The 20031-nt window shown below is 41.3% G+C and overlaps 1 protein-coding gene across 2 annotated transcripts in view; it reads left to right on the forward strand.

Moving 5' to 3' along the window:
• The window catches only part of LOC145451556 (KH domain-containing RNA-binding protein QKI-like), a 256270-nt gene that overhangs the window by 195215 nt on the left and 41024 nt on the right, over positions 1-20031 (forward strand). The window lies entirely within an intron of this gene.

Consider the following 20031-nt stretch of genomic DNA (forward strand, 5'->3'; position numbering starts at 1 on the left):
AAGAACATCGCATGGGCCTTGATTGGTCCAAAAGTCTGTATACTCTATGTTGTTTCTGGTCACGCCTGTGCTGCCAGAACTATAAAAGAGAGTTGCCGAAACTTTATCCTTTATTGCCGGCGCAATGAGGTCGACCTCCACTGACCGAAGAATTCAACTGTATATAAATAGCGTGCGGAAATATAGTCGCATGAGGTTGACGATAGAATTCACCGCAAACCGTTCCGAATATAATAGACTGCGATAAGGTGAGTAAGCACAATCTTCTACGTTAAACATTACAAGCTGCAACTACGTAACACAAGTCGGATGCGATACCAAGAAATCAACTGCAATATGTATATTTCGTCTGTGACCACCAACGAAGAAAACGTTTCACGTGATGGCCCACGTTAAACATGCGGTATTGGAACCGAATCGTTCTGCGACTGCGGTAAACCATATAATTTTGGCGACTTTGTAACCACCAAGAAATATCAATCGCCGGGTTGTAATCGCAATGATAGGACGTTCATTACCTCAATTAATGTCGGTAATGGTATCAATTATATATATATTCGGTCGCAAGCATTGTTTACACAATCGAGGCCAACTTGCATTGCGAAAGCAACGCAATCCGTATTGATCAGACATATCAATAGGGATAGCTGTGTATTAGTAAGCTGGACATTGTGCACAGCATTTTTCTACACTATACCTCAACCCATGACGATGTGTTCGTGAATACAATCGTTCCGCGAACATACGACCGGGTTTGTGAAATATTGGACTTTACTGGGCCTCTTCTATCAGAGCTCTAATCCCAAATATTATGCTATCCGCTTTGAACTCGCGCGTGAATGAATGAACGGCCAGCATGCTGCAAACAGTCCAACATGCAAAACAGATAATCTCTGAATGCCGGAATTACAAAGCAAAATTATGTAAACCGATCGGGCGCCAGTCACATTAGTTAAAACAATTCGTGCATCGTCGACATAGTAGTATCCTCAATTTAACCTTGAATTTATCTTCACCACATCCTCCTTTCTGGTCAATTTACGGATTATTCAAAACCAAGTATGACATCATTCTTTTAAACATATTCGTACGAAACAGGTGATAACGACAGGCGTGACGAAACCTTTCCAATACAAAGAGTTACGTAGTCGGTCTTTTGGTGTCAAACTTTTGCGGAATGTAATCGATCTATCGATATTTCCGTCGTGTAGGATTAGCGACAAGGACAGTCCAGAATTTAAAATCTGTGACCTCTAAAATATGAACGACACTCCACGAATAGCGTAAGATACAAGTAAGCATGTATTTTCCAGGGGACACATGAGACGTGATACTCGCGAGAGTATGTCATGACTGGTCTAACACTGGTCAAGCCTCCCGACTGCCTTTTTTTCTTTCTTATTTAAATTTCCTAGTTATACTGTTTGTAAAGAGATGGTGATTCGCAGCATTGTATACAATATAAAATCCGTTTTGTTTCGAATGCGCCTTTGCAGCCTGTATTTTCTACAGGAAAAGCAGATAAATAGGCAAACGTATAGCATGTGCTGTGCACTTTTCACTCTACACTCGAATTATGAACGCCAAATTCAAGCCATTTCCGATTGCTCAAAAGAGAACGTATAAGTCATGGTCATGATCACTATCGCTCGCGTGTCCACAATGATGAAAACATGAAATACTTCCATACTAATTGAGAAACAAATGACAGAACGACTGGATGTAGGCTACTTCATTAGAATGAATTATGAGCACTGTGTAGTCTGGTCGTACTGACGTCGACGAGAGTTCACCAAATGTAGCCCTGACTAGTTCATTGATCACTCAGAACGAAGTCGCCCAATATAAGAAAGGAAATCCCTTATTATTGACAGATTTAATTCGTGCTATATCAACCATTTGAAGTTGAAGCCATTACGCCACCCATGCGTGAATAAATATGAGTAAAATCGATCTGGAATAGGATTACCTCTTTTCGTTGACTTGTCCCGTGTCTTTTGTCAGTGTGAATTAGCCCCATTTTCACTCAATTGAGATTTATTGCGGTTTATCCCAGGGCGACTACGTTCGTTGTGTATATCTGCTAGCATTTGCCATGGTACTTCAATCGGCTGTTCTTGTCTATCGATAGCAACGTGAATCACTTGGTAAGGTAACGCAACGTGTGGATTATAGCCTTTGATACACTCTTCATAGTTCGGTTTCCGGACACGCATTGTTGCTGCTATTCACCAAAGCCACTCCTTTATTCCATCCCGTTATACCTCTCGTCGCGACCTCTATCGTCACAATCCGATGCATCAAATAAAAATATGACTATCGTAATTAATAATCTCAGTATCACGTTCAGTTTCCTGTCTTTTATGGTTTGACTTGTTTGCGAATATCTGACTCATCAGTATTTGAAAGTGAGATGGGTGACTTTGTGTCAGTGGTCGTGTCCGCCAAGTTTGCATTAGCTCTAGTATTGACTTCGCCTAAAGATGGATTTATTGAGTTATGACGTCAGGAGATTATTAGGCAAGCTGCTTTGATTGTGAAGTGCTGCTGTAAACGTTTTGTTCTCTGTCGTTACGGTATATTTTTGATGATATCAGCACACTGATTGTTTGTGATACAAGCCCAGATATCTATGATGTGATGATTTCATTACTTGATCTTAACATATACAAAATCCTAATCAGATGATGATTGATATTCGCTATTGATTATGACATCGTTTTAAACTGACATACTCGCATTGAGACTTACACACTATGTATACACTGCGCGGTAAAAATTCACAGGCGCCACTAAAAATATCTGATTGTTCGCCTTAGTGAGTTTCCATCATGATTGACGCTGTCAATCAAAACTACATGGGAAACTTAGCACTATAAATATAAGATATCTTCGTTGTGGTGATTCCTGTCGATTCGAATCAAATCTCAACTTAAAGTTATCGTAGGTTCCGCGTCGAGTCATAAATGCTGCTAAGTACAAGTGCGTTACCAAACATAAAATAGAAATACTATAATATGTTTAAATTCTCCCAAATATGCAGCGATTGCATGTTATGATTGGAAGGCGGCATGCACAATTAACCGCGAAAAAAAAATCCACTCGATCGGAATGCTACGTCACGATGGAGCGAGCATCTGTCACTTTGTACTGAACAAATTACAGGTTGCACAACTGTTACCATTGTTACTCTACCATGTCAAGAACAATGACCCACTGTGTTCACAAAAGCTCGGGAAATGATCAATCGAAAGTATTAACAAGTGAAATCCGCATACTTTCAATACATAGCAACCCTGAGCTGCTTAGAACAGATATGAGTATCACGCTTATTTTATGCAAGCAAACTGACTTCCGAATTGAGATTATAATCGCGACTGCAGTATAGCATGTCTGCAGTTAGCCAGTATGCAGTTGGCTAGCTTAATTCAATCCTTCTCCACATCCACATAATTTGGTTTGACTTCTATTCATGGCGCATGCCAGCATTCGGGGGTGTTCATTTCGGAACCAAATTTTATCAACAACTACGCTGTAAAAAACGTTCTGTAAGTGGTGACAGGCAGTCCGCGCGAAACCGTGTATAACCAGGAATTTATAAATAATTCCCATCTCACACTGCGGTACTTCAAAAGCCTAATCCTACTCGCCGTAGCAATAAGGCGTTTCCAGTGTTGCGTCAAAAATCCGATCATAAAACCCATAGCATATCACTGTGCACTGTGCAGTTAACCGAATCAAGGCGGATTTGCTGGTTTTATATTATTCAGCCATCAAAGGCTGGTTACTGCTCATGGGGATGCTGCGCGCAAAACGAACTATTAACCTTATCCATTGCCGCCTCTATGTTTCGTGTTAGGATTTGAACACCGAATTGGGAAGGTAGTTTTTGCATAATAACTCTCAGAAAAGTGCTGCCGAACCCAACAATAACTTAACCAAGTAACCAAGTTATCGAGGACCGCGGTGTTGCAACTTGAAAAACCGTATATTTGCAGTTACAGTGAATAACGCACGAGTGATACCGCATACTTTGTTGATATCAATTATGCCAACGTCGCCATTTACTGCCAGGATGGATTGTGACGCTACGAACGAAGAATAAACAGCCACAAATCCCGTAAATTTGTTCACGGTGAGTTACCATCAACATCGCTTTCTCAAATTTTCGAAATAACCAAGTCTTTTCACAGTTTCTCAGCGTATCTACTTCAAATGCTGGGTAGCCTGCTGTATATAGTTGGATGCCAATTCACCCCACCTCCGCCAATGCCGGTCACCGATGCAAATCCAATACCGACAGTTCAAGTCGTACAATAGGAAGTAATACCTGCTGACAGATTCCGAGTGATCCCGCATCGTTTGATAACAATTGGAAGACGCGTTGTCTGGGGTACAGAATTTGACCTCTTGCTGATACAAACACTAGCAACCCAATGTAGACGAGGTCCGTTGAATTGAAAGGAGGTACAGCTCTGCTATGATCGAAATAGGGACATTTATCACCGCGTATCAATGCCGCGATGTTCAAAGGAATACGTAGCTTTAGGGAAGCAATGTCCGGCAATTCACAACTTAACTACGTATATACACACCGCAAATATGTATACCTTGACATTCTGAAGTCACGTAGACATGATTACTGCGGCGGTCGCCAACACAATTTACGGAGTCGTTTAGATAATATCAATGCCACTATACCACCACACTATCAAATTTACATCCTGAGACAGGGAAAATTCAGCAAGTTGTGCTTGCACGACATATACAATGTATCAGAGAATAGCAGATTTTTCAGGCTATAACCAGCCCCGTATTTGAAGTTCAAATTCAAAATTCAGGACCCTCATTTCCATGGTCTGATTCTGCTTTATCCCGCCAACAAAATTACCTCGATTGCCCCTTGATTGGGTCAGTTTCAAAACTGGCGATAAATTAGTTTTTGTAACGGCCGCTACCCGAATAGTAAGAGCTAAAAAAGCTATTTCTACCGACAGGTGCGTCGTTGGTATTATCTCATAATCACTGTACTCCATAGACACATGCGTCACGTAGATTATCCGCTAATACTTGAATGGAAATTTGCCTTTTAACGCTAGCCGTCTAACGGTATTACTCATAAGATAGTGTATCCACTCCGAAAACATTTAGAAGTTGAGGGACACGAATCGGTTACGTGACTACATACTTATTGTGTACATCTACCCATTTTGAGTTGGTATGTAAACTAGAGCTCGGCATGGACCGGAGCCGGAATGGATATCCGGCCGGATTTTCTCGTTTCTAGCCGAAGCCGGCACAGTACTTTTTCTGATACGGCCGGAGTCGGATTAGTACTTTACAGTAAGAAGAGGACAGCCTTGTCCTCTTCCGCTCGCGAATCAATAGTCGAAGTTGGAGGAGAGAAATTGTCGATCCGTCCAGGACTAATATAAACTTGCGATCCTGCTAAAAGACAGAGTTGGAAAACTGTAAAACAGCTTTTCCGCATTAGATTAGAATTAGAATTATTGCTATACATTTTTCCATATTACATTAGAATTAGAATTAATGAATTCGTAAGTTACGTAAAATGCTCAGGAAGCATGTCAGATCGACAACGTAGGAAAATGCTGAAACCGTACAAGGTACAGGCATTAGGCAACTACTGTAGAGTGTAGATCTTAGCTTGTATTTTGGCATCACATTATAGTATGTTTACAATATTTTCAGCTCTCAAAAAAGAATATTTTTGCTGGCGAGTGAAGCGAAAGTAGAACTGTTACGTTTGAGTTTGAAGATGTTTTACAAGTCCTTGGGAGTTGCAGGCAAAATCACCAGAACAGACACAAAACAACAAATCAAATTTATTTTTCAGATTCAGCCAATGAACACTTTGCGGCTCCCTTAACTTATTCCGATAAGGAATGATCATTTCAAACGAATTCGTGAAATTATTCTCAGGAAATATCATTGAAATTATTTATAACTGTCAAGATGCCAGGAACTTATCCGATCAATATCTCAGTTAAGTTCGAACTTTTGCCACAAAAATTGTGCAGGTCTTCACCCATAAAAAATCCCAGATGTGCAGAGAACGTCAAACAATGTTCGCAATAGCAATCATGAAGATAGCGCTGGTAGGGCAATTTGTCGGCAAACCTTTATTAAACCAGCAATTCAGCACGTTTCATAGCTACAGCATATTTTATAAATATATACAATGTCTCACTTAAAATTCTTAAATGTGTAAGCAACTAGCTCGAAATGACAATAAAGACGACATTTGGGCATTTTTGAAAGTCATAGGAGGACCATTCACTTTTCTTTGGAAGCGAGGACAAATCGTCCTAAAAGGGGTCATATGATAAGCCTACGTTACAAGCACGGTTGCCTGCAAATTCTGTCGAAAATGTATACCTGCCTTTCGGTTATAATGGTTAATATTACCACGCAACAAAAGTACGTAATACATTCGTACTAGTCTTGTATATGATAGCTACAAAAGTGGCACATATCCCGTTCACATGTCTCATGTATGAAACCCCTAACAACCACTTGCTAAAATGTCACGATCGTAAACAAAATATTTAATAGGAGTATGTTGCACATAGAAAAAACACTTAGAGCGCGATGTTGTAACGATAAGTAATTGAGCACTTCGCGATTGCTGAGCGACGGAGATAAAACATCTCAATTACCGCGGTCGCGCAATTTGGACAATTTCCTAGGCCGTTGTTTTCAAAACGGGTGAACAGTTGACGGTTTCCGTTGCACAAGCAATAATCCTATTACGGCACGCTCGAAGGCATGCTGTATAACTCGGAGTATATTTTATTTCTCTGTTTTCTTCCGGCCGTAACCCATAACACCGTAACCGTGGCGACGGAACCAACACTACAAGAACGTGGTTGCTGTCGGCATGGAAACGTGAAATAAAGCCACGAAAACTTCTCCAGGGCACCAAATTAGAATCGATCCTTTTGGGATATGAAAATCGTACCATACCTCACAGTTGCACACAGATAACCTCATCCCACAGTAACGCCAAGATTAAACCCGCAGCATCTCATCCCTCAATACCTTACCTATAAATTGGTTTAACGTGATGACTCAGTGCAATATCAACTTGACCGTAACACTTCGTATTCCCTAGAAAGTTGTCGTCTTCGATTATGGAAATAGTAATGATGATTCGTAGTCGTGACTTAATTAATGCCTTACGGCAGAGGCTCAGTTCATTAGAATTTGTTCTATTCGACCGGCGACTAGGTAATCACTAATCATGCCTCGTTTCCATAGGGAATACAGTGGTATCAATAGGTGACATCATGGGCGCTGAACTCAGGTATGCTAGGTATGCCGCGCATACCTAGGAATATTTTTGGGTATGCCGCATACCCAGAATTCGGCTATAGGCCTGTAACTGACTGGCTGGTGAATTGATCGATTTAGAATTAAGCAATGTACTTCGTACTGCTGCTGAACACTTCAGCAAATCAGCAGAAATACATTCCGGCGCGTAGCAAAACCCCTTCGTTTTGAAATGATCATTCTGACGCTAATATTCAGTTGTAATTCAGTCGTATTTCATCAGTGTTTTGCGCGGCCACGGCCAATTAACGAGAAGCGTTTTTCCAATTAGCGAGAATCGTTTGTGCCAATTAGCGAGAATCGTTTATGCACAAAGTAACGCAACGCGATCTCGCGCTGAGATTATTGCGAAGTCATTGATTGCCCCGCGCTCTGCAATCGTCGCTGGCCTGATTTATCGCGCCTCCATCAAGCCTAGTTCCGCTTGCTTGAAGAATCGCATCTGGAATAAGCCCTGTGCGCACTATACCATCGCTGGTCTGCACAGTGCACACGATACCATCGTTGGCCTACACAATTGCGTGTGCAATAAGCCTGTTACGAAATATATCATCGGTAGCCTAACTATCGCGTCTCGGCCCTAGAATGCTTTGGCTCTCGATTGTGATTCAAGATTGACATCGCGAAACTGAATGACATCGAATGTCCGCAACAGGCCGCAAGCAAGTGCGACGCGTGCGTACATGCGTAATTGATTTCCGCTAATGCTTAAACATAACCATCAGAAGATGTGTCTCAAGGTTTGAGTTACTAAAGATGTCAATTTCTATTGGGCGAAATATGGCGATTGCCATCTCCTGCTGTGCCGGAATATGATATCCGATGCGCAGGCTGGAACTATCACGTTTTCTGCGATTGTGATGTCAGACTGGCTCAGACATTGAACATGACGGAATTGATTGAAATACATACTGATCGTGAACAGACTGCGGCGTAATTGTTTTTGATTAACGCTAACACTAAAACAGAACGATCAGAAAATGTCTTGCAGGCTCTTGATATCGAAACTTCTGACTCTGACCCTGAAATCAGAGTGACTAATGAATAGAGTCCACAGTCCAGCACAGACTTTCCATTTGTGAGAATAATTCCTGTAACTTTAGTTTATTAGCCGTCGCCAAAGATGCGTATTCGTTTGTTCTCGAGGCGAGTGATTGAAATCTCCTGATTGTCGGCGCGCGTGTTGGCGAATAGACTATGTTGCGAGCTCGCTAATTGACTGCATAGTCGGACTTGCTAGTAATCTTACAGCGTGATGTGTCGTAGTAGTGAAGAGGATTACGTGCGAGTGCGTTACACAAGGATGCTGATCCGATCAATGTATTATCTGCATTTGTGTATGTACTTAACCGTAATAAACTGATGCTACCCTGGTAAATTTGAAATGATTTCAATCAATTCCACAAGCGGCCGGCTGGCTGCGCGCCTTCTTAATACTATCGTAATTTGTCAATTCTGACGCACTGTGACGTCAGCCCTTTGTGACGTCATCGATCCCGCATACCTAGAGAAAATTAGAGTTCAGCGCCTATGGGTGACATACTTTTCGCTACGTTGTGTGTCTATATAGTGAACACGTGAGCACTTAAGCAAGAGAATGTGTTTCAGTGATGGAATTGGGATGTGACCCACAAGTTGAATTGATTATATTTATCAATCGCGCATACAGCTACACTGTACAGCAATTTCCAATTGCGGAAATCCCAGCATACGCAGGAAGTACTGCTGAGTAAATTGGCACCTCAACATTCTCAGTTGTGATGCCACGGTGAAGTGAAACAAGTAACGTGTGATCACTGGAGTGAATTTTTCTTGCACTAAAATCGTGAGAAATTGCACTTCACGTGCAGTAAATAGTTATATTCATTCACAAGCTAATTATTATGATACTCGAGTGGTTCTGTTGTGTGACCCAACAGTTTAAGATTTGAAGGGTGACCGCTAGTTCCGTTTCTTTCAATTGCATTCAATCGATCATGCATACAATTCTATGTGCTTTATGTTGGAGACCTACATGACAGCATTTCGCTGCCAGATCCTGGAGAGCTTGGCAAGACCGCCGAAAATTACAATTTTTGCCGGTACGCAGCAAGAATGACGCAAGCGGAAATACTTTTCCGCAAAAGGCCAAACATCAAAGTGATTCCCAAGCGAAAATGTATTTTTTTGGGATATCGCCTGGGTATCCGTAAATTAGGAAAGGACTCCAAATTTACTCGACAGTGAGTTAATGGACCGATCTGTATCAAAACTTTACCTCGAAATACTTAACACAACCTGATTCTGTTTGTGTGTGCTTGGCCAAAAGCCAAGTCATACTTCCACTTCAAATTTACTTCGGGCACTGTCGTGCTTGGCTGGCGTGGTTGAGCTTCTAGCTTGCCGGCCGACTGTTGCGTCAGATATAACTAGGAGATGCAGCTAATCTATCACATAGCTCTTTGCTATGCAAATCAAAGATGATATAACCATACTAGAAATAGTTGTATAGCATGTAAAGTTGCAAAAAGTTACAATATGTAATTCCTACAAACAGCTTAAACACAATACTACATAAATTCTGAGTATTTAGGAAGCTGTAAAAAAAGTTGCAGAAACTTGCCCTACTGATCACGTGTCCCGTAAATAGCGACGTGATTTCCGGAATGTGAAAGTCTTTCCAGGTTTACGAGTTTGCTTCAAGTCAGATCTGATCTCGGAGGTAGTACTAAGCCGGTGACCGGTACATGATTCGCGGTACTGCGCCGGCGCGCCTATATAGCGTACAGGGCGCCAGCAATGCAAATATGCGACATACTTTATTTATCAAATGACTTGAAAGGGTCCCAATCGTTTCATGCCCCGAACTCCAGCCGTGGAAGCAGCTGGTCCGATTGAAGTAATGTACACTACCCAGCTCAATAGCATTACGCAACGTCTGTCTAGTTAGTTATCCTCTTAAACCTGCAATTACTCCAAAGGCATTCATTAGTCAGGCTCGAGCTGACAAAAGAATCCAGCGGTACCGAAGTTCTCACGTGAGCGCTCGGAGACAACAGGTTATATAACACCTAAATCTAATAACCATCTCCGATTATTACAGGCTGAAGCTTTGCGAATTGGGAAACGGCAACCAGCCCTGACGACGAAACGTATAAAGTACTGCGGGTTGTTGCTGCGAGGTTGACACTCTCGTCATGAAATGCCTAATAACTGCCGGAATTTACGCCACCCGAGAATTCACGGAATTCCGCCCAAGGAATTTTCTCTCATAAGAGAAGGTAATTACGGAAACTTCGCCGAGGACATTCGCGCTTGAGCCACCGCGCACGATAGATTCCTTCAGCAATATGAGCTTTGACGGATGAAAAGCAGCGATTATACCGTACAGGGGAACACAAGTCTCTCAAATGACAAAACATTGTATGAGGATTTCAAGAAATCTCGGCTATGTTATGTTTAGATTCAAAATACCAGTGTAATGGTAAAATAAATAGTCCATTGGCTACGACAACAGTCTGTGCTTAGCCACTCAGCTTATTTTTTATCCTGGAGATTTCACAGACAATTTGCCGGTTTGCATTTTAACAGATATTACGTGGTTGTCACATAAATGCGAGAAAATTAATGTGGCGTTTTCACAAACCTGTATCTTATTATTTGTATTTGCATCGCAATGGCAATTACGATGATGTAGCTCAAGTGCTGTCATTTCGTCAGATTGTGTAGTATATTGTATTAGTTCACAAATTCGTTTCTCTTGTGTTTAAAGACACTTCGTCACAGAAACCGAATCATGTATGCCACTCAGTGGATAATTCTCATTCTAGACTTGGCATTATAAAAACGCGGATAACGAAGTTCACTTAATCGACGGTTAACTGCTCGTGTCAGCATCGTCAACCCATTAGAAGCGATATTCGGCCCGAGCGTTACCAGAAAAAAGTTATTAGACGAGCACCACGGTTTCAATGTGAAACCACACACACAATATTGTCAAATCCTAATATTTGGCGACAGATCGCGTCCGCCACTCTTGTGACATGGTCAACCCATACTTAATTCATCTCATTGCTCATCGCTGCCTATTGGATTTCGAACGACCCGCTAAACGATCACATATTGCAAATACTTGAGAAATCTCATTCGGGAAATGCTAAAAGTATATATGGATATGCGTAGTAGCTATGTATAAATGGAGTATGCCTGAGTGTTAATTTCACCTACGACTTGAACCGAAATCAAGCAATCTTCACATCTCCCATTTCTATGCATCATTATCACATCAACCGACAAGTGCATCAGCAATATATTGAAATAATGTTGTACACGGTAAATTTTATCACGGTCTTTTAACCCGGGGCGAATTTACGCCTAGGGGTAAATTTCTACTCTATGGAATCTTGGGGTAAATTTCATCAATCAAAGCACAATATCCGGATGTATTCTCATCCCATGCAACAGGAAAACTGCATAGACATTGGTTGAACATCGGGTTTGTTGGACATATATGGCATATATGGATTCAACTAATTAGGTGGACAGCACCTGCAATGGCTTGCGCAATAAACTTGGGGTCATAGGAAGATGCCGAGTAATGAGAAAGATGAATTTTACACCGTCAAATTAGAAGGGGGTTGCGATGTAATGCAACGGTGCAATCCAAGGCAATCTATTTATGCTGCGGATAGCCTGGCTCTCTTTATGTCCACTTATCTACCTACACGAATGTGGCTACTCTTCGCTTCTTGCCATTTAAATCTCCAGCACGAAATCCAAACGACTGTGAAGCCGGCATTCGTAGTAGTGTGCATTATCCACTGTTGAACCAGGCAACGTATATATGACCCGTAGCAAAATGAAACATCGTAGCCGTATAATTCAGCGAATAGAACAGCAGCATATTGTTAAATTAGGGATATATTTGTCACCCGTTTGGTAGTAGGAGTCATTTAGTCAAAAAGGTCGAGAATCGTTGAATTATATCGCATAGCATTACGTCAAAGTACCGGCAATGCCGGATGCCCACCTCGTGTTTGAAACTACTCACGAAATATATTTAACACGTTGCGGGATATTTGCTCCGGCTCATTTACCTGATTCTAAATAATCTTTAGAGCACGCTGAAGTACCGACTGTAATGGGATTTTTCACTCGAAACGAGTCCAGGTCATGACTCGTGTAGGATCGAAAGACACGGACCGCTTTGATCTCACGTTTGCGACATAAATAACACGCGGCAACACGCGTTTTACGCGTAAGCGATTTCAGTTTAACGCCTAAAACGGCAACAATAACACTGACTCAAGTCGTTATACAGCGCCTCTCCAGCGTTTGGTTCTAAAGATGCATAATTGTACATCCAAAATGCACCGTCGTGTTCAACTGATATTCATTAGGTATGCGACATCGATTTTCAAGATGTAATGTAATAACGAATAAAATAGAAGAACCTTTTAGAGAGCGATTCGTCTGGAAAAGAACTTCACTGTTATCCCAAAGTTGTGATTGCAGACAACGCTTACTTATCGTCTGATTAATTCTCAATACACCTCGCCCACTAATTCGATAATGGTCAAGACGAGGTCTCATTCTATAAAGATCCGCGCATAGGCGACGCGCATGGACGTAACATACTCCTTGCTATTTCCGAACATATCCTATCTAAGTGACATTTCTAAAAACCGTGCCTAACTACCATTTTCGGTCCCTCACCTTTATTGTATATCTCAGAATTTTATTCCACTGCAAGAAAACAGTTTTCTTCAGTCCCTTTACCTAGCTAATAGCTACATGACCCAGAGATGGAAGATCGTAATCACAATCACCCATATATATATGTTTGACAGCATGCCAGTAGCGACATATAGCTACTAGTACGTGATTAATCTGCGGTAGTGAATAATCGGAAGCGTGAGTACCCAATCGCACAGCTATATTTGTCTGATGACATTGGCAGCAGCCGCGCCTCAGCGCTTGGCCCCTTGGGGTAAATCAACGCGGTTCATTTGGTAATCTCAAGATATAAGGAAATGATGCTTTCGTAAGCTCTCTTCAGAGTCAACGCAAAGTCAGTTTATGAAGGATCCGGTAATGACCATTTGACCAGCGGACAATCAACACTATGTAACGCAAAGTCGATTAGTAGTGCGGTTACATGCAGCTTGGCGATGTCGGACTGCCTGGCTATATCTACAAATTGCCGATAATAAGGATATCGAAAGCACACCATCACCAAAAGAATGATGAGAGATTCGTGTATGATATGCGATAGCATACCGGCATGAAATCCGCCACCAAAACTGCCCTACTCAACAGAGGCAAGTGGATTAATTTAGTGAAGCATCGAGTGGGATATTACGCGCCAACACATTATCTACCCGTCGCTGGCAACTATATTAGCGTTACTTTGCGATACGCCAAACAAACAGTGTCTTGTTGTAGCGGTAGCGATACGGAAGGATCATTATCGCTCGAAGCGCCAGACCTCGGGAAAATAAGTAGCCTGCCTTTCAGCGCAAAAATGGATTTCATCGACACAAAAGCTATAGATAGGATTGCAATGTTATGGCTGTCGAACTTACGTATGTGTTGAACATGCTACTTCACTATCTACCAGAGTCATCTACTATCATAGGAGTGCAGTTTGTACGTCGGATTCCTATGCTTTCTCGTCATTAACGGGCTTTCTTAATGACTCAGACATAATCCTCTTTCCCACAACACTTCCTTCAGCTTCACCACCATGATTTGCGTTCATGCGTCACAGTATACTTGAATTCATACCAAGACCATCCACCTCGGTCGCAGCGCGACAGGTACTGATACACGACCGCAGTGAACCGGCGATATTTGTAGCCAACGCGAGAGAATATCATCTCGAAAACCGGCCGTTAGGTTCGGGACGGCTGGGCATTAAATTATACTCATGTAACCGGCGCAGCCCCCGCGGTTTCCGATTCTCGCGAAAGAGATTCGTCTCAGTTACATTATACCGGTATTGACCGACTGCGCTTGCGCAACGGTCAGTATCTACGCACGCATGCGAACTTCAAATCACCTGAAAATTTTCGGGCATGGCTGAGCTAAAATGATACATCATTCTCAAGAGATCACCAACTATAATTATAACGCATTTCTTGTTGCTATTGCTGGTGTTATACGCGAATTGCAACTGACCGTATATTGTCGAGAAGTGTAGCCATAGTTTAAAATGTAGCAATCGTTAACCGTTACCACTGCCTTCCAATACGTAATACTATGTAGACCTACTGAAAAGTAATATTTGATTTAGTATTTGGATTCATTTTACGATAATGCTAGAGAGGTAAACCTAAAACGGTTTGCGAGAATAGTGTATGTTGACTAGGACATCTTTTCGGAACAAAAATTGCACCTAAACAAAAACCGAACAGCCCGCAACACCCTGATCATAGAATTACCATTGGTTGCTTGTTTGTGATATTCATGGTGTTTGCCGACTACTATGGTCATTTACATCAGGTCAGTTTTCTTCATTTTGTTCCATACATGCCGACTTGTATCACGATCCACAATTCGTGTCTGAATACTTTTATAACCGACATAAAACTAGACCGCAAAATCTGCAGCTTCTTCATTCGTAAATTCCAAATCTTATCCTACAAAGTTTTGTGGTAAATATCGATTCGATTCCGGAACGTGCATTTTGAAGGGTTCTCACAACGTTCATCCGGGAAGGTGTCGTGGGTCCAGTCGCCAAAACCCGTTCGGTTTATATCGACGATTACTGGGAGATAGTATTGCATTATATATAGGTTGCAAATTTGTAGAATGCAATGAGATATCATTCGTGTGAGAGATTTTATCCGTCAACATGACTGATGCAATGCATCTTTATCTAAAGCTAAATGTCGTATTGTAACTCACAATAACCAACATACACAATACACTAGGACTCATGTGACATGTCATGTGAGATCGACATTTTGCCGAGGTGAAATGATATCGTATTATGCCAGGACTAGTGGAGGTATTCCATGTATATTTTGCCCCTTATCTGACATATCGCCCACGCCAATTTCCGCCTCCCTGCTGCGTGCGGATGGTTTTTAAGTACTGCAAGATATTAGCAATATAACAAGCATTCTAGAGTGCGGTTAACATACGGCACATCCCCTGTAAAACATTAAAACATAATAATTTCTAGGGGAAGACAGTGGAGATCGTAACGTGCATGTGGCCTCAATCCTCAATGCAGTCGGACAATTAACATATTTTACAAAATGACGCATGTTGGATGAGTCTCATCAGTATGTTTACTGTTTGGTGTTTATTGTGTGGTCTTGTTAAAAATTACCATATAACCATGGTGTGGAGACACGTATACCTAAACATCAGCAAACGGCCGCCGTCGTAAATCGAAGATTTCGTTAGACATACCACGCCTGTGTACAAAGTCATGTTCAACTGAACAGAGTCGGTCGTGTATAGTCGCCCAATCGTCAATCGCACATAAATATAAATATGTTCTATCGGTGTGGCGCTGTGTGTCAGTATATCAAGAAGTTATGAGGCTTAACAGTTCAAACGTACCGTATCACATGTAATAACACGCAAAGAATTGACATGAACGTATTCCTTGCCTTGTAAGGAATGTAATAGTTCATGGGAGGGCAAAGTCGTACAATAAACGATTTCAATACCTTGTATAATGTTACTTCGATACAATGTCTTTTTATCATACTTACACTGTCTATACCGAAAAGGTCGGGGTCCAGCCAAGGTTACAATAGAGTTTACAGACGCATACAATGTGTTATAGATAATCCTAAACTGTAAGTTTTTTGTTTGATTTTCGTGGCAGCTCGACTATTTATAGTTATGTACAATGTACACGATCAAATGACCATTTACATCCGGCCCGTATGCAAAGGTGGTCTATACTGGTCAGTAACGAAATATTCCCAATCTCGCTGATTACGTCTCTAGTCTGCCCTAGTCCTTCAACACTTTTTGAAGCCAGGCTATACCTTCTGCATTTTGGAAGTCAAATGTACGTACGTATAGAATAGATTGGAATCATTTTCACGAGTTGAATTGTCATGACGATCAACCCATGCAGACCCTGTGTGACGGTAACAGATTATAATCTCAAAAATTGAACCAATATTCATCGCCAATTGTCATTCTACGTTAGTCGCCACGATGCATCCAGCAATTCTCAAACTGTCGCGTGCGATTGACCAACAAATGTTTGTGAAGGCTCGTCCCAATCTACTTCAAACTACTTACTTATGTATATGCTATACCGTCTATTTTGTACTTGTGCTTGAAGTGTCGTGTTGTTTATTGTATTGTATATTCACTAGCCCGAAAGCAAAAAGCGCAAAGACGGTAGCCTAACACAGTAATACCGGTGCAAGGTCAATTGTAAAGAGTCCTGACCAGTTATGGCGATACATACCGGCTACTAGTAACACGCCACTTGAAATAGTGTTGACATGCATTGAAAATCTATACTTCAACACTTGTAATTGAGCAGAAATATATGCTATTGTTTATACTCGTACATATAGTGACAGCAATGACTGCTTTGGCGACTTCTGCCCACACGTGTACTGTCGGTGTTGTCCGGCCGACCTGTCGATTTGACTCAGGTACAAAGTAACTTCTGTAGGTCACTAAAGCTGCATGCGCAATTGCGCACCTACGATTACCATAAACTTTCCACTCTTATTTACGAGTCAAGTCGACACTCGCCTTTCCATGAATGAATGAGGTGTGCAAGTTGATATGGGTACTTTGGCCATATTCTGGACGTTGTAATAATCTCAGTGATGATATGATATCCAGTGTTGGGATGACTCGAGTCATGACTTGACTCGAGTCAGACTCGAGTCACCTTTTTTGTATGACTTGACTTGACTCGAGTCACTTTGCTAAAATGACTTGACTTGACTTGACTCGGCCGATCAGAAATGTGGATTGACTCGTGACTCGGAGCAAAATCCACGAGTCAATTTCAAGTCATCAAGTAATCGTTGTCGATCAAAATAACTGTATCGTGCATATGTTCAGATTTTTCACGAAACGCTGGCATAACCCGTCTGAGCGACCAATCATTTAATGATCGTGCGTTTGACTGAGCCGCCATTGTTCTCTCACAAATTAATTGACCGCAAACGAAGTGATCGAAGCTTACAGCTCACGTTGTCGTATACTAGTATTATAAAGTAATTTCTGTTCTCTGTTTTTACCTTAACCAAACCTCTTGTTTTCTTGAAACTGAATTCGAATATAGTTTATATAGTCCTCAACCATTGGCCCTGGCTCGAATTGTATCGTATCGATTTGTAAGTGTGTAATGTATTGCATCTTATCAATTCGTATCTATTCTCTATCTTGGCTGGTAAGTATAAACTTTGGTTTAGCTGATCTACGTATATGTGAGCGATAGAGCGCTTTCTTACGTGTATATTTAACTCTATATTCGTTCATCGGTTCAAAATCAATGACTACTCAATCTGTATTTCAGACAGCTAGCAAAATGCAATGACGTTATCATGCCTCATACTTGGAAAAGGCAACTTGACTTGAATTGTGAATTGACTCGTGACTTGACTTGACTTGACTCGACTTGACTCGAGTCACCTCCAAAAATCGAGTGACTTGACTTGACTCGAGTCACCTCCAAAAATCAATTGACTTGACTTGACTCGAGTCAAAATGTGCAATGACTCGAAATGACTCGTGACTCGAAGGTAGTGACTTGATCCCAACACTGATGATATCGCGTAACGACATTAACCTATTGCGGATTCGCCCTACGTCTTGACCATATTCGTGGTGCGAGCCTATAGCTCTGAATGTCGTATCGTATATGCAATCTTTTATGATAACTGTCGGCTATAATGAGATTTTCTTAATATCGCTCCACATAGCTAGATACAATGTTGTTAAAGAGGTTACCCGAATGGTTCGAGTCCATAAGTGTGATCGAGACACTACATTAGAGTCGTGGCTGGAGCTAACGCATATTTGGTTTCCCCGTACTTTTGAAATTGAAGAGCTTCCCTTTTCAAGTTCAGTCATTGTTCTGAAAGGCTGAATCACCGCAGCGTCTGGCAGATTTATTTATAGGTCTAAAGTTAGACGCCACGCATATTTCTATCGATTTGATTACCGCAATGCGTTAAAGCGGGGACATCTTGTTTTCGGTTGCTAATAGCAACTATACGATGTTTCCAGATAGTCGGTATTCGGTATCCAAAATATCACGAATGATTCACAGTCTTTTCAAGTCGGGACGCAAGATGTTTTAAGTTGGCTCAGGTGCACGGATTAACATAAGACTGAAGAGACATTTGATTTGACGGCATCGCCTGCTGCGATCCGTATCGATTATGTTTTAACGTATACGTTATAAAATCCCATCATAAAAACCCAGACAAATCACTAATCGCAGCTGTGGGACCATTGCAAAATGTTTACGGATTGTAGGATGTATAGAATGGTGTGTATGGATATGGCAACATCTGACCACATATAATTGTTTCGTCTTGGTATTGATGCGAAAAGGGCATGGACCCAGTCTCCCGATATTAAATCAATAGCTCATGAGAAGAAAACAGATTAAACGTCCTATTCAATTAAATATTGCAACAAAACCTGATGTCCAAAGTTAATAACGTCTGTCCATTTCTCCTCGACATCTAAAATCCACAATTTTGCCGATTTAAAGGTATCGAGCATCTGACGGTAAAATCTCACTTTCATTATCCCTCACTATCATTTGTTGATAGCTGAAAGCTGCAAATTTGCTAACACTTATATTTCACGTATAACAGATAGCGAGAGTTTGCGATTTCCGAAATTCCAGTTCGATTTCGTGAGCACAGAAATATTTTGTCGATGCTAAAGGATAGCGTCGCTTCGTGAGTATCGTGTAAGCTATATAGCTTCGCAGCTCTTCTCAACATGCACACCGGAATTCAAATCAAATTTGAATTTGAATCTGATGTATGTATCTATGTATGTAGGACCTACTGCCCGATGTAATTGATTCAATTTGTCCAGCACCAAAAACTCCGCGGAAAGTCGCATATCTATAACATAATCTCATGCCAGCAGCACGCTTTTATTCGGGATATTCTGTATAATAACGACATCGAATTTGTTTCCGAACATATAGAACAACACTATCACTGCGTTAAGGTAATATAATGCAATATGTATGTTACTCTCGATGTTGACAGAACAGAACTACCTCCAGTTGCGCTTTTATATCATACACGTCATGTATGCACGTTGATTTCATAAGTGTTGCTCATTCTTACAGCATCTTTACAGAATAGCCCGAAGAAAGACGCGATGAAGGACGTATAATATGGAATTGAATGGAAAGGCAAGGAAGATCGCCTATCATCAAAAGCGAAATACACTACATGTAGTTGTAGGTAGTCAGCGAATGATGCTTATTCAACCAATCAATAATGTTGATATCGTTGTCTGATGTAAAAAATCTAGCATGCGTACGGGGTCAATCTTGATTTCATATGTTTATTGTATCATGAACACCAAAGCCGCAATGGGCAAACATCTGTTGGATAATCCGATGTGTGCGAATAATTATCGAGACGTCAAAGTCCGCGTTATTGGGAGGGGCCGTTCACACATCCATTTGTGTGCCTTGGAGTCGACTTTCATCAAAATACACCA

The sequence above is a fragment of the Botryllus schlosseri genome, chromosome 12 (assembly GCF_051294905.1).
Source record: "Botryllus schlosseri isolate E-star chromosome 12, Bs_hap1, whole genome shotgun sequence".
In the NCBI taxonomy this organism is placed as follows: Eukaryota; Metazoa; Chordata; class Ascidiacea; order Stolidobranchia; family Styelidae; genus Botryllus; species Botryllus schlosseri.